Source organism: Bactrocera neohumeralis, chromosome 6 (genome assembly GCF_024586455.1).
Source record: "Bactrocera neohumeralis isolate Rockhampton chromosome 6, APGP_CSIRO_Bneo_wtdbg2-racon-allhic-juicebox.fasta_v2, whole genome shotgun sequence".
Lineage (NCBI taxonomy): Eukaryota > Metazoa > Arthropoda > Insecta > Diptera > Tephritidae > Bactrocera > Bactrocera neohumeralis.
This window is the reverse complement of record NC_065923.1, coordinates 71,678,496-71,690,740: the sequence shown is the minus strand read 5'-3', so window position 1 is coordinate 71,690,740 and position 12,245 is coordinate 71,678,496. Positions and strand designations below refer to the sequence as shown.

General features: G+C 34.0%; 1 protein-coding gene across 5 annotated transcripts in view; it reads right to left on the bottom strand.

The window, feature by feature from the left end:
* Positions 1-12,245, bottom strand: part of LOC126762527 (myeloid zinc finger 1) — an 81,146-nt gene that overhangs the window by 58,748 nt on the left and 10,153 nt on the right. For all 5 annotated transcript variants that reach the window (XM_050479337.1, XM_050479340.1, XM_050479336.1 and 2 more), the window contains exon 2: positions 9,076-11,842. The gene's annotated coding sequence lies outside the window, so the exon portion shown is untranslated. The remainder of the gene's footprint in view (positions 1-9,075; positions 11,843-12,245) is intronic.

The window sequence follows — 12,245 nt, the reverse complement described above, 5'->3', positions numbered from 1 at the left end:
TCTCAGTAGAAATTGTTCCAATCTGACCACTATAGCATATACCCACCATACCAACTGAACGACAAAAAACAAGTTCTTGTATAGAAAACTTTTATATTTTACAAGGTATCTGCACGAAATTTGGCATATACTACTATCCAAGATAGTGCTACAATCTCAGTAGAAATTTTTCAGATCGAACCACCGTAGCATATAGCTGTCATACAAACTGAAGGACAAAAATCAAATTCTTGTAAGGAAAACTTTTATATTTTACAAGGTATCTGCACGAAATTTGGCACATACCACTATCCAAGCCAGTGCTATAATCTCAGCAGAAATAGTTCAGTTCGGATCACTATAGCATATACCCACCATACAAACTGAACGACAAAAACAAGTTATGGTACGGAAAACTTTTTTATTCCACAACATAACTTCACAAAATTTGACGTCGATTACTTTCAACGTCAGTGCTACAATCTCAGTAGAAATTTTTCAGATCGAACCACCGTAGCATATAGCTGTCATACAAACTGAAGGACAAAAATCAAATTCTTGTAAGGAAAACTTTTATATTTTACAAGGTATCTGCACGAAATTTGGCACATACCACTATCCAAGCCAGTGCTATAACCTCATATATAGCCACCATACAAATTGAACAACAAAAATCAAGCTCTTGTATTTCAATATTTTACATTTTACAAGGTATCATCACGAAATTTGGCAAAAATTATTTTCTAAGTCAAGTGCTACAATACTCGAAGAAATTGTTCAGATCGGACTACCATAGCAAATAGCTGTCATACAAATTGAACGATCAAATGCAAATACTTGTAGGGAAACCTTTTTAATTTTTGAATTTTTTTTATTTCTGAAAAAAAAATTTCACCAATTAGTTTGAGCAATTAAACAATTTAAGCAATGCAAACATATCAATAAGCACACATGTATACACACAAACACAGTTGTATGTTCACACGCGCTCCTATATCCCAAGGCAAGTGTATCTAACTGTGGACTAAACTTTCCCGTATCAACACAGATAAACGTATGTACGTATGTATGTAAAAAAATATGTATGTTAGCAATCAACGAGTGCAATGACAGTTGACACACACACACATACACACGTGCTTATAAAAGTGCTATAAATGCACACACACACACCCATGCGCATGGGCACCAGCATTCATATCGGCTTTTAAATCCATTTGGCGCCTACACAGTGTGGCGCTTGTTGACAACAACACACCAAGGCCAACGCACTCGTTGAACCTAAACTCGCTGATTGCGATGGAGGCGCGTATAGAAAACCAACAAAATGACTATCACAAGACAAAAACAAAAACAAAAAAACACGCAGCAACCAGTATGAAAACAAAACTGTTGTGCCGCGCCACAGTCCGTTGTGCGTTCGCTCGGCTGCTGCTACCGATGATGCGGCAAACGCGACGCGCAGCGACGGGGGCGGTGATGTAGTGAAAGGGTGCTGTCGATTCATGCTACACACACACTCGCTTTTTCGTTTGGCTGCTTGGCGCTTGGCGGCAGCTGCAAAAATCTATATCTATCAAGTATTTATTATATGCGAATTGTTGTGCGTTTTTGTTGCAAATATTTTGCTTCGTTAATGGTTTGTTGTTAGACATGAGAGTGGGTGTGTGTAACAGTCGTGTTGTGTTGTGTTGCGTCTATCGTGTTTCATCTCAGCCGCCACCTGGTCGCCGACAACTGTTGTTGCAGTTGTTGTAACACGCGCGCACACAAATAAGAGTAACAAAGTCATACTTTCGCCTAGACGCAAAGGCCGGGAGTTTGCACTGTTGTTTTGTTGCTCTATTTTGACTTTTTGACTAAAAACTGCTTGGAGTTGTTTTTGCTGTAGTTGCAGCATGTTTGGTGACGTAGCGAATTTGGCGGCTAAAATGCGTTGTGTACTAATAGCTTGGTTGGGAAATAGTAATATGGGTGATGAATATGAGTTTATGAATTATAAGTTGTGGTGTTTTGCATTAGTTTCCACATTGAGTATAGATAATCCAGAGTTCGAACTGATTAAGTATACCTACACATAGCTTAAACTTGCCACGAAGCTTGTAGCAACCTGAAGGAAACGTCGAAGACTCCACAAAGTCTTCTTATGCGCGAACTAGTCCTTTGGTTTTTGAGATATTGCCTCGAAACTTTGAATACGTCCTTTCCACATCGACACATTTGTCGAAGCCTAAGATGTCGGGCCACTATAACATACAGCTGCTATACAAACTAAACGATCGGAATCAGGTGCTTCTATGGAAAACTTTTTCATTTGACAAGATATCTTCAAGAAATCTGGCAGAGAATATTGAATAAAGCAATAACGCAAGAATCCGGAAAAGTTTTTCTGGTCGAACAGATATGGCATATAGCTGCCATAGAAACCAAACAGTCAAAATCAAGTCCTTGTAAGGAAAACTATTTTATTTTACAAGATATCTACACAAAAAAAATTTGCTAAAGATTTTTTAACAAGGCAGCGCTACAATCTCCGTAAATTTTGTTCAAATCGAAGCAATAGAGCATATAGCTGCCATACAAATCGACCAATCAAAATCAAGTCCTTGTAATGAAAACTTTTTTTTTGACAAGATATCTTTACAAAATTCATCACAGATTATCAGAAAAGTCGCCGCTATAGTCTCCGAAAATTCTATTTAGATTGGATAACTATAGCATATAGCTACCATACAAAATGAACGAATGAAATCAAGACAGATATTGTTTTGTGCTTTTTAGTGCCTTAAGCACCCGTGTAGGGTATTATAGCTACGGTGTTGCCGAAGTTAAGATCTGTTCCAGTTTTATTGCTCATTTTTGTAGGAAACACCTATTAATAAAGTACATAAATGCATGAAAACAGACAAAAAATAAGAAAACAGTGCACAGGACTGCAGTGGTGAGTGGTTCGAAAAATTGTAAAAGATATGAAAATAAAGAAAATATAAAAAAAATATAAATATTAAAAAAAAATATATAAATATTAAAAAACAAAATATTTAAAAAAATTTAGGAAACGTTTAAAAAAATATTTAAAAAAATTTTATAGAAATTTTAAGAAATCCATACATAAAGAAAATATCTAAAAAAAACAAATTTTTCATCCGCCACAGACAAAAGTACAAGAAAGTAGTTCAAAAGACTGCTTATGGGCGGCTTGGTAATTGTAAGAAATCCGAAAACAAAGAAAATATAAAAAAATATTTAAAAAAAAATTAAAAACTGCCATAAAAAAAATTAAGAAACTTAAAAAAATATATATTATTTTTTTTCCTTCGAAGTCTTAAATCTAAAAATAAAGAAAATAAATAAAAAATAAATTTCTCATCCACCGCAGACAAAAATATAAAAAAGTAGTTCAAAGGACTGCTTATGAGTGACTTGAAAATAGTAAGAGAGGACATAAAAAAAATATTTAAAAAAATATAAAAAAAAAGTAAATAAAAAAAATATGAAAAAAATAAAAAAATTAAAAAAAAATAATAAAAAAATATGAAAAAAGTTAAAAAAAAGTCATAACAAATTCTAAGACACTTAAAAAAATATTTTAAAATTTTTTTTCCTTGGAAATCTAAAAATTAAGAAAACATCTAAAGAACTCATTTCTCATCCGCCCCTTTTTACATACTATAAAACATTCACTCAGGTTTGGTGCCTTTGATCTCTCTACAAAAGAGAATATTCAAACAGAAGTGATAATAACCGCATTTTTGTACTTTAGAACATTGCTAACGTATGGTAAGCTTTTGCACAGAGCGATGAGAACAGAACTAGTGAGATGGGTTACAAACTGGGTAGCATAAAAGATATAAGGGAGATGAGTTACAAACTGTGTAGCATACAGGATATAAAAAAGTATATAATGAAAATAATATCTAGTTGAATGCGCGCTGAAAGCAACGGAAATTAAAAATTCAAATGCGAGTTGTCATTAAAGGCATTTCGGTGGGATAACGAGAATAAAGCAACAGCATGCGACAGAAAAGGAAGAAAGCATGTATTTCAAACTTGAAAAGCAACAAAAGATAGAATGAACACCCTATAAATTTTGTAAAGCTTTTATGCCAAGCTGTATAAAAAGTATTGACAGAAATGTGTGCGTGTACGGTTGGAGAGATATGGAAAGAAAAGCTTGCTGGGCTATGGTGTTATTAAAAAATGGCTTAAATGTATATTTGAGCACTAGCGCTTCTCACCTTTTCGATTTGATTGCTACAATAACATGGTGTTAATGCTATAATGTGCTGTAATGCCACGCACAACAGCCATTTAGCGGATTTATTTACTTTTATAATTGCTTGCATATGTAAATGCGGACGCTTGATGTTGAAAAAAAGCAAATTTAAACTGAAATCATTAAAAATTGTATATACATACGCTTCAATATAATAAAATGCAAACAAATGAAAGCGCTTGCAATAAATAAATGGCTTGGCAAGTATATAACGCGTATTTGCGGGCACGCCCCAACGCCTGAAAGTATGCACATCTATGCAAATGCACATAAAAAGAACTTAATTGTGCGTGTGTGTGTGCACATAAATATATGTAAATATATACAAACGCACGCTGCAACATTTATATATGTGCATCAAAAGTAGTATATACAATGCACATTAGCTGGTTATGTGCACGCCATGGCGTATGAGTGACCAAATGTACATGCAGCATACATGAGCAGCGACCCCAACACACAAACACATTTATTTACACAATTCGAAATATGCAAAAGTATATGCATTGATTATTTATGCCAGCCTACAACATGTTCGACAATGTTGCAGCGCCGAATTACGCTTTTGGGCTGGGCGCGCCGCAGCAAGGCAAAGGTGGCTGGGTATTTAATATATATACATATATATCTATATATATATATATATATATAGTACAGACCCGAAATGTGTGCGTGCGAGACAACAACTGCCAATTTACAAACGGTTGTCGTGGCTACTGCGCGCATCCTGCGCCTCACACGCGCCAGCTTTCCGCACAGCAGCGGCGGTGGTGACAGCAGCATTGCTTTTCACTTTATCTCGTGTCAGTGCATTTCGCTTTAAATTATTTTATTTTATGCCATTTGTGTTGCTGTGTTTTTGTTTTTATTACATTTATTTCATTTTTAATTCGCGCACTCAATAGCCAAGCACATCCTGTCGCACGCAAACACACATATGCGCGCCCCCCAAACTCACTCCGGCGCAGCTCGCACACGCCAGTCCAAATATTTTCGCGTGCAGGCCGCATAAGCTGGCTACTACAGCGCGCATATCCTTGCAGTGTGTGTGTGTGTGTGTGTGTGCAATGTCCTTTCGCCTGCCACTCGTAATAGGCGTCTGCTGCTGATGAGCTGCAATCGCATGCACAACCACAAGCCACGCATACACATATATACGTGTGTTTAAAAAATACAGACGCACATATATATAGAATGGTTGCTGGACAGCATTTTGGACGCACAGGTAGTGGCAGTGGTTGGTTGAAGGGGTTAGCGTGGAGTTGGGCGCCGTGTTGTTGCTGTGTTTTCTATTTTTTGCAATTAAATATTTTTTTTGGCTATTGTTGTTGTTGCTGCTGCTGTTTACTGCATGTAATGGCCATGTGTGTAGTAGTCATTAAATAAATGCTGCGTCAACTGTACTTTTGGCGCACGTATGCAGATATGTATGTGTATGTGCGTGGACAGTGTAGTTATACATATATGCATGTATGTAAGTATATTTAACTTGCGTTGCCTGACAACTGCCGGAATCAAAAGTTGTTATTAAAAAGTATATATACTTTAAAAACTGTATATGTATTTATAACTGCATAAAAAGTGGTATTATATATATTTATAAATATGTATATATTTTATATATATATATTTACTCTATCAAAATCTTTTTTATTTGACGCGACATCTTCACAGAATTTGGCATAAATTATTTTGGCACGCAACGCTATAAACTCTTAAAATATTTTCCAGATCGGACCACTATAGCATATAGCTGTCATACAAGCTGAACGATTGGAATCAATCAGATTGTCTGGAAAACATTTTTATTTGACGAGATATCTTCAGTAAATTTAGCATAAATTACTATTTACATCAAAGCTATAAAATTCGTAGAAATTATTCAGATCGAACAACTATAGCATATAGCTGCCATACAAACTGAACAACAAAATTCACGTCTTTGTGTGAAAAACTTTTTTATTTCATGAGATATCTTCACGTACATTTTTTTCGAAAGCATCGCCATGATCTCTCAATATATTTGCTACATCGGACTACTATATCATATATGCAGCTGTCATACTGACTGATTAAAACAGACTTCTTATAAGCAAACTTATTTATATGTGAAGAGTAATTTTTAAAAAGTCGAAATAAACGATATAATGGATTGTCAAAAAAGTCTTGCGGTATTTTTATTGAATTTGTTTTTATTGAAATTGAAATGAATTTTTGATAACTCATGCCCAGCTCTTGACCGATGCTACGGCTGCTATTATGCCGGTCTCTTTCGACCAATTCAGCGATTTTATCGCAATTTTCGAAGATAGGCCTTCTGGAGCGTGGCGCCTCTTCGACCACCTCTACACCAGAACAAAAACGTTGAAACCATCGTTGTGTGGTGGAAATGGAAACTGTATCGGGTCCATAAACTGCACAAATTTTATTGGCGGCTTGAGATGCATTTGCCTTTATCGTAGTAGTACTGTAAAATATGCCGTATTTTCTCTTTATTTTGCTCCATGTTTGCGTCGCTATAACTCACGAACGACTTAAAAGAAACGACAATCAATCAAACACGTGTTAGCGCGTGAAATGAGCTTTCCAGAAAGGTATAGCATGACCCGATGCGACGAATAAAACTAGAACTACGCGCTTTCAGCGCCAACTAGCGAAACTACCGCAAGACTTTTTTGACAACCTAATATTTTTGATTAAACAAGGCCGTAAGAGGTTAAAGGATATAAAGCATGAGAATGAGTACATTACTCAGTGTTAAAGTACGATTGCAATATTTCGTGCTTCTATTGTAAATTTATGGAATTTCTTAGCTTCAAATTTCTCAACGAATTTCTTTTCATGGCCTTTATTGACTCAAAAAAGAGTTATTATATTTTCGGTATTCGTCTTAGGAAATCAATTTTTTTCATTAGGCGTCTAACAAAGAATGCCTTCATCATCAAACAAACAACTAAAATTTTTTAAATAAAAGCATGAAAGTTTACGGAGACGGGCGCTTTTTATCTAGAACTAACACCACAGTGATTTAACAGCACTTCCTACAAGTTTTCAAGGCTATCGTGTTTAATAAAGTGGATAAATAGCACACATGAGATAAAAATTACTTTTAACAGATCAAGTGAAAAGGTCTGACACACAGAAGGCACTACTATAATCAAATACATATATACATTTAAATAATATTAAAAGTTTTACAGCTTTTGGAACGTTAGTTTCTGAATTATAGCATTTTGACGGAAGAAACTTTTTTACGGCTACAGTAACTGCGGTCCTTTCGAAAATTATGGCAAAGATTGGTGGCCCAAGCCAAAGTAGAAAGCTCTGCTACTCAAAGTTCGCCAGTCAATGTTTATGTACGCAGCTCTGATCTGGAGAACAGCACTGCGTCAAAACAGATGTGCCAATAAGGCAAAGGCTGTGTCCCGGTTATGCGCTCTTAGTGTTGCCTGTGCGTTTACAACAGTGGCGCACGAAGCGATTGCTATCATATCTGGTATTATGCCAAGTGATTTAATGGTCTATGAGTTAAGTAGAGTCTATGGTATTGTAAAGACCGACGAACGTTAAACAAAGAGAGTAGGACAAGCCTCGATGAGTGCAAAAGCAATGGGATGCGGCAAATAAAGGAAGATGGACTATAGTATATACTAATTAAGAATGTACCGGTCTGGATTGACAGACAACACGGTGAGACTTCTTCTAATTTACGCAGTTCTTATCGGGCTATGACTTTTTCAGGGAATACCTGCTTAAATTTGGCCACGATGACGAAACACAATGTTTCTTTTGCGGAAATACGCAGAAAATGCAGAGTACATCTTTTTCTCCTGCTCGAGGCATGTAGTGGAGAAAACTACCATAGAAGAACAAACTAATAAAAGGATGACGCCCGACGACATAATGAGTCACATGAAAAATGAAAGAAAGAGTGGGCTACAATAGCGCTCCAAAAACTAAGGAGGTAAGATGTAAAGACGCATTTATCGCCCAGCTTGGTCCTGCGAAGTAGTACAGCAGCCGGAGTTAAGGGTTTAGTACGTAGACATATTGTTCCACAAGTTCAGTATAGTTATTAAACACTGACTGTGCGTGGTACCGAAAGATGTGTACTCCAGCGGACAATATGAATCGTGCATGCTGCCAGTTTCAACCTGACAGTATCTTTGGAAACAAAAAAAGAATATATGAAATATTTGATTTTTGTCTGAAGTCAGTTGGCCAATTGTGATTAATTTTCACAGAAAATACCGAAAAGGACCCTACTGAATATAAAGTCTAGACCTAGTAAAATGTTTTGTAGTCCAAGTAAACAGAAAAAACTTCTTAGACAGTTTTATGTTTTCTGCTCTCCTGACTCAGTATTGTTATAATAAGGTTGGAAGGAAATTTAGCGCCGTTTTCCCAATATCTGGTTAGCAGTCATCAGTCAATTAAGTGCTGGTTAACTTCACCAAGAATCCTGCTTTCGGTAAGGAACCTTTTTTTAAACATAACTTAACTGACAGATGGCTTCTAGCCAGGCATTGGAAGCATGTCTTTTTAGGCAGCAAATAGCGCGCTGTAATGAGTCAGCTCGTGCTGCACGAACTAACCGTCGGCTAGCTTTGCAAAATCACAGGGATCACATATTAGAAACCAACTCTGTAGAATTTTAGTAGCTTTCTAAGCAATAATTTTATTATATTATTATGATTGTTATACGTTAATTTAAAGGTTCCGAGTAATATATGTATAATTGTTAGAAAATTATTATTCTATATAAATTTCAGTGTTTCGAAATTATAACTAAATTTGTGCGAAAATATTGTGCAACTTACCTGTTTTGTTTACTTCTTAAATCCGTTCGAAAAAGTTGCCGCAATTTGTAGCTTTAATTTTCTGGATAGTTCTCTTCGCCAGTTATAGACTTTTGAAATAGTAATTTTTCGCGCACAATTCTTTATGAAAAACTCTTGACTACTACTTATTTATGTTTGCTTGCCGCTATTATTATTTGACATAGTTATAGTTCATGAAATATTATTATTATTTTTTATTTCGTTAATAGTTTACGCATACAAATGGAATACTTATTTTTGTTTTGTTCCGAAACTATTTTTGTGTTTTTATTTTATTTTGTGCCACAATACATTAATAAAATTTTTGTATATTTTTATAATTTTTTTTTTGTGGGTGAGTGTATGCTTATTTTATGCAATTTTTATTTGGTTTTCGCACAGAGAATCCATGACTTTTAACTAACGCTAAAAATTTGTGTCCAAAATTTGTTTGCAAAAAGTTTTTTTTTGTTTTTGTATACAAGACTTTTAAGTTTTCTATAAATTTTGCTTTCAAGCAATTTTTTTTTCGGTATAATACTGGCAACTGTGTTGTTTGTTGCACTAATTGCGTTTGATTTCACTTTTTCACGCAGCTGTGCTTAAGCACTCGCACTTTTAAACGCTGGCAACCGGTCTTTAAAAGCTTTTTAAAAAACGCTTTTGACCGCGCTAAACTATTGATACCGTACGCTTTCGAAATAACGTTTTCTGTGTGCTGAAAAGCGCCGTGCAAACTTTCGAAACGGTTTTTGTTTAAAAAAAAGTTTTTTACCGCGCGTTTTCGACGCAAATCCGTTCGAAAAATTGTTTTTCTTTTGTTCTCACTATATGCACCGCTATCAAAGCGCACACTTTTCACGCTGGTTTTCAACACTTGGAAGAAATATATTTTTTATATATTTTTTTATTTATTTTTTTATTTATTTTTGGCCAACACTATTCGCTTGTTATTCTCTTTTGGGCAATTTTTTGCATACAAACTTTTTGCTTCCAAGCTTTTTGTTCTTTATTTATGCTTTTAGCTCTTAAATTTTTGTTGTTCTTCACATATGTTTGTTGTTTTTAATGTTGTTGTTGTTTTTGGCTTTTTTGACACTCGTGTTCAGAACAGTTCAGAACAAAATTTTAAACACGAAAAATTACCGAACTAAAAGTTTTTCATTAAAATGTTCAAATTTCTTACAATTTGCGTCCAGAATTGAAATTTTGTTTAAAAATTTAACAAATTTTGGCTATTTCGATTTGCTATTTTTTTCCTGTTTATTTTATTTTTTGTTTGATTTGCTGGTTAACCGGTTTGTTTGTTGCTGCTGTTGTAGTTTTTTGTTTTTTTTTCACTGTTTTTCTTACTGTTGTTGTTGTTGTTTGATTTGTTTTATTAATTGTTGCCGTTAATTCGTTTTATTGTTTGCAAATTTTGAGACTATTTTTTGTTGTTGTTTGTTTTAGTTTTGGGTTCGCTTGTATTGTATGCTATTTCACGGGTTTTTAACGGTATCTGCGCTGTATTATTATTTATGCTTTTTGTTAAGAAATTCTGCTTTATTTGGTTTAATTTTTATTTAATTAAATATTTGTATTTGTTGTGGTTGTTGTTGTTGTTTTATTGCATTTACTTTGTTCGTTCCTATTTACTATTGCGGTTTTTTCGGTTGTTGTTGTTGTTGCTGTTACTGTTGCTATTGTTGTTGTTACTATTACTGTTATTGTTGTTGCTGTTGTTGTTTTACTGCTTAAATTTTGTATTTGTTGGTTTTGCCAAATGATTTCTACGTGGTTTTTACTTTTGTTGCTGCTGCTTGCTTTTTCGTTGGTTACTATGTTATTGTTGTTGTGTTTTTTTGGGGGGAGTTGGTTTGGTTTATTGCTTAGTTGCGGATTTATTTATTTATAAAGTTTTATTAGTTGTTTGCTTGTTAAGTTTGTATATTATTTTTATTTCTGTTGTTGTTGTTGTAGGTTGTTTGTTGTTGCTTTTATTATTGTTACTGTTATTATTTTATTGCTGCTGTAGTTGTAGTTGTAGTTGCGTTTTGTTATCCTTGTTATTGGTTGTTGCGATTGTAGCTGTAGTTTGTTTTTAGTTGTTGTTGTAGTTGTGTTGTGTGTTTTGTTGGTTTGTATTGTTTGCTTTTTTATTATTATTGTTATTATTTTGTTTTTTAGTTTTATTTATTTTTGGGGTTGTTGTGGTTGCAGTTGTTGTTGTTGTTGTAGTTGTTGTAGTTGTAATCCAAATTTTGTTGTAAATTTTGTTTGTTAAATTTTGAGAAACTAACAGAAAATCACTTTTTTGTTGTATTTGTAACTGAATGTAATGAAACTGAGCGTTCTTTTTATTTGAAAAATTTGTAATTTTTTGATTTACCGTTGTTTTTTTGGTTTTCCTCTCTCGTTAGTTTGAACGCATTTATAAGAAACCAAAGCAAACTAAAATTAACTTAAATTATTAGTTATTTACAAATTATTTAGTTAATTAATTAAGTTAATACAAAAACAAAACGATTGCACATAAGTTCCTTTTTTGTTGTTGTTTTCGCGATTTGTTGTTTTCTTTTTTAATTTGTTTTTTGTTGGTTTTTTTTAGGTATTCCTTTTTTGTTGTTTGTCCTAGAGTTGTCTTGCCATATGTTTGGTTTCCTTGACTTTGATTGGGAGTTGTTTTTGTTTTTGTTCGTCCTCAGATTCAACAAAACAATATTTAATAAGAATCAACAACGTTTCAACGTAATTATTAAAAAGGTTCCAAACAGTCAAAAAGCACCTGTAATTGTCACAAAGGAGAAAGAGAAAAAGATATGAGAGAGATTAGTTTATTGTAAAGCAAGTAATATAGCTATAGGGATTATAACTGTTTTTTAAATGTAACTGTTTTTTAAACAGCACACTTAATAAAGTGTAGACAAAGAAAAAGAAGTTTTACAGTAATTCTTGTTTACACAAATTTTTATTAAAGCCTTTTAATATTAGCGACATGAATCCTTCGTTAAAACATTATAAGTTCTTTCTCAAAAAAATCCTTTGTCAAAACACTAAGGTCCAATATATGTAAGAATTTTCATAAAAAAGTATTACAGAAATTCCGCGACAGCGATCTTACGCTTAATTAGAAACCTGTACCTCCTTTACTGCCTATGTATCCTTGGTCTATAGAACCTCTATATTCC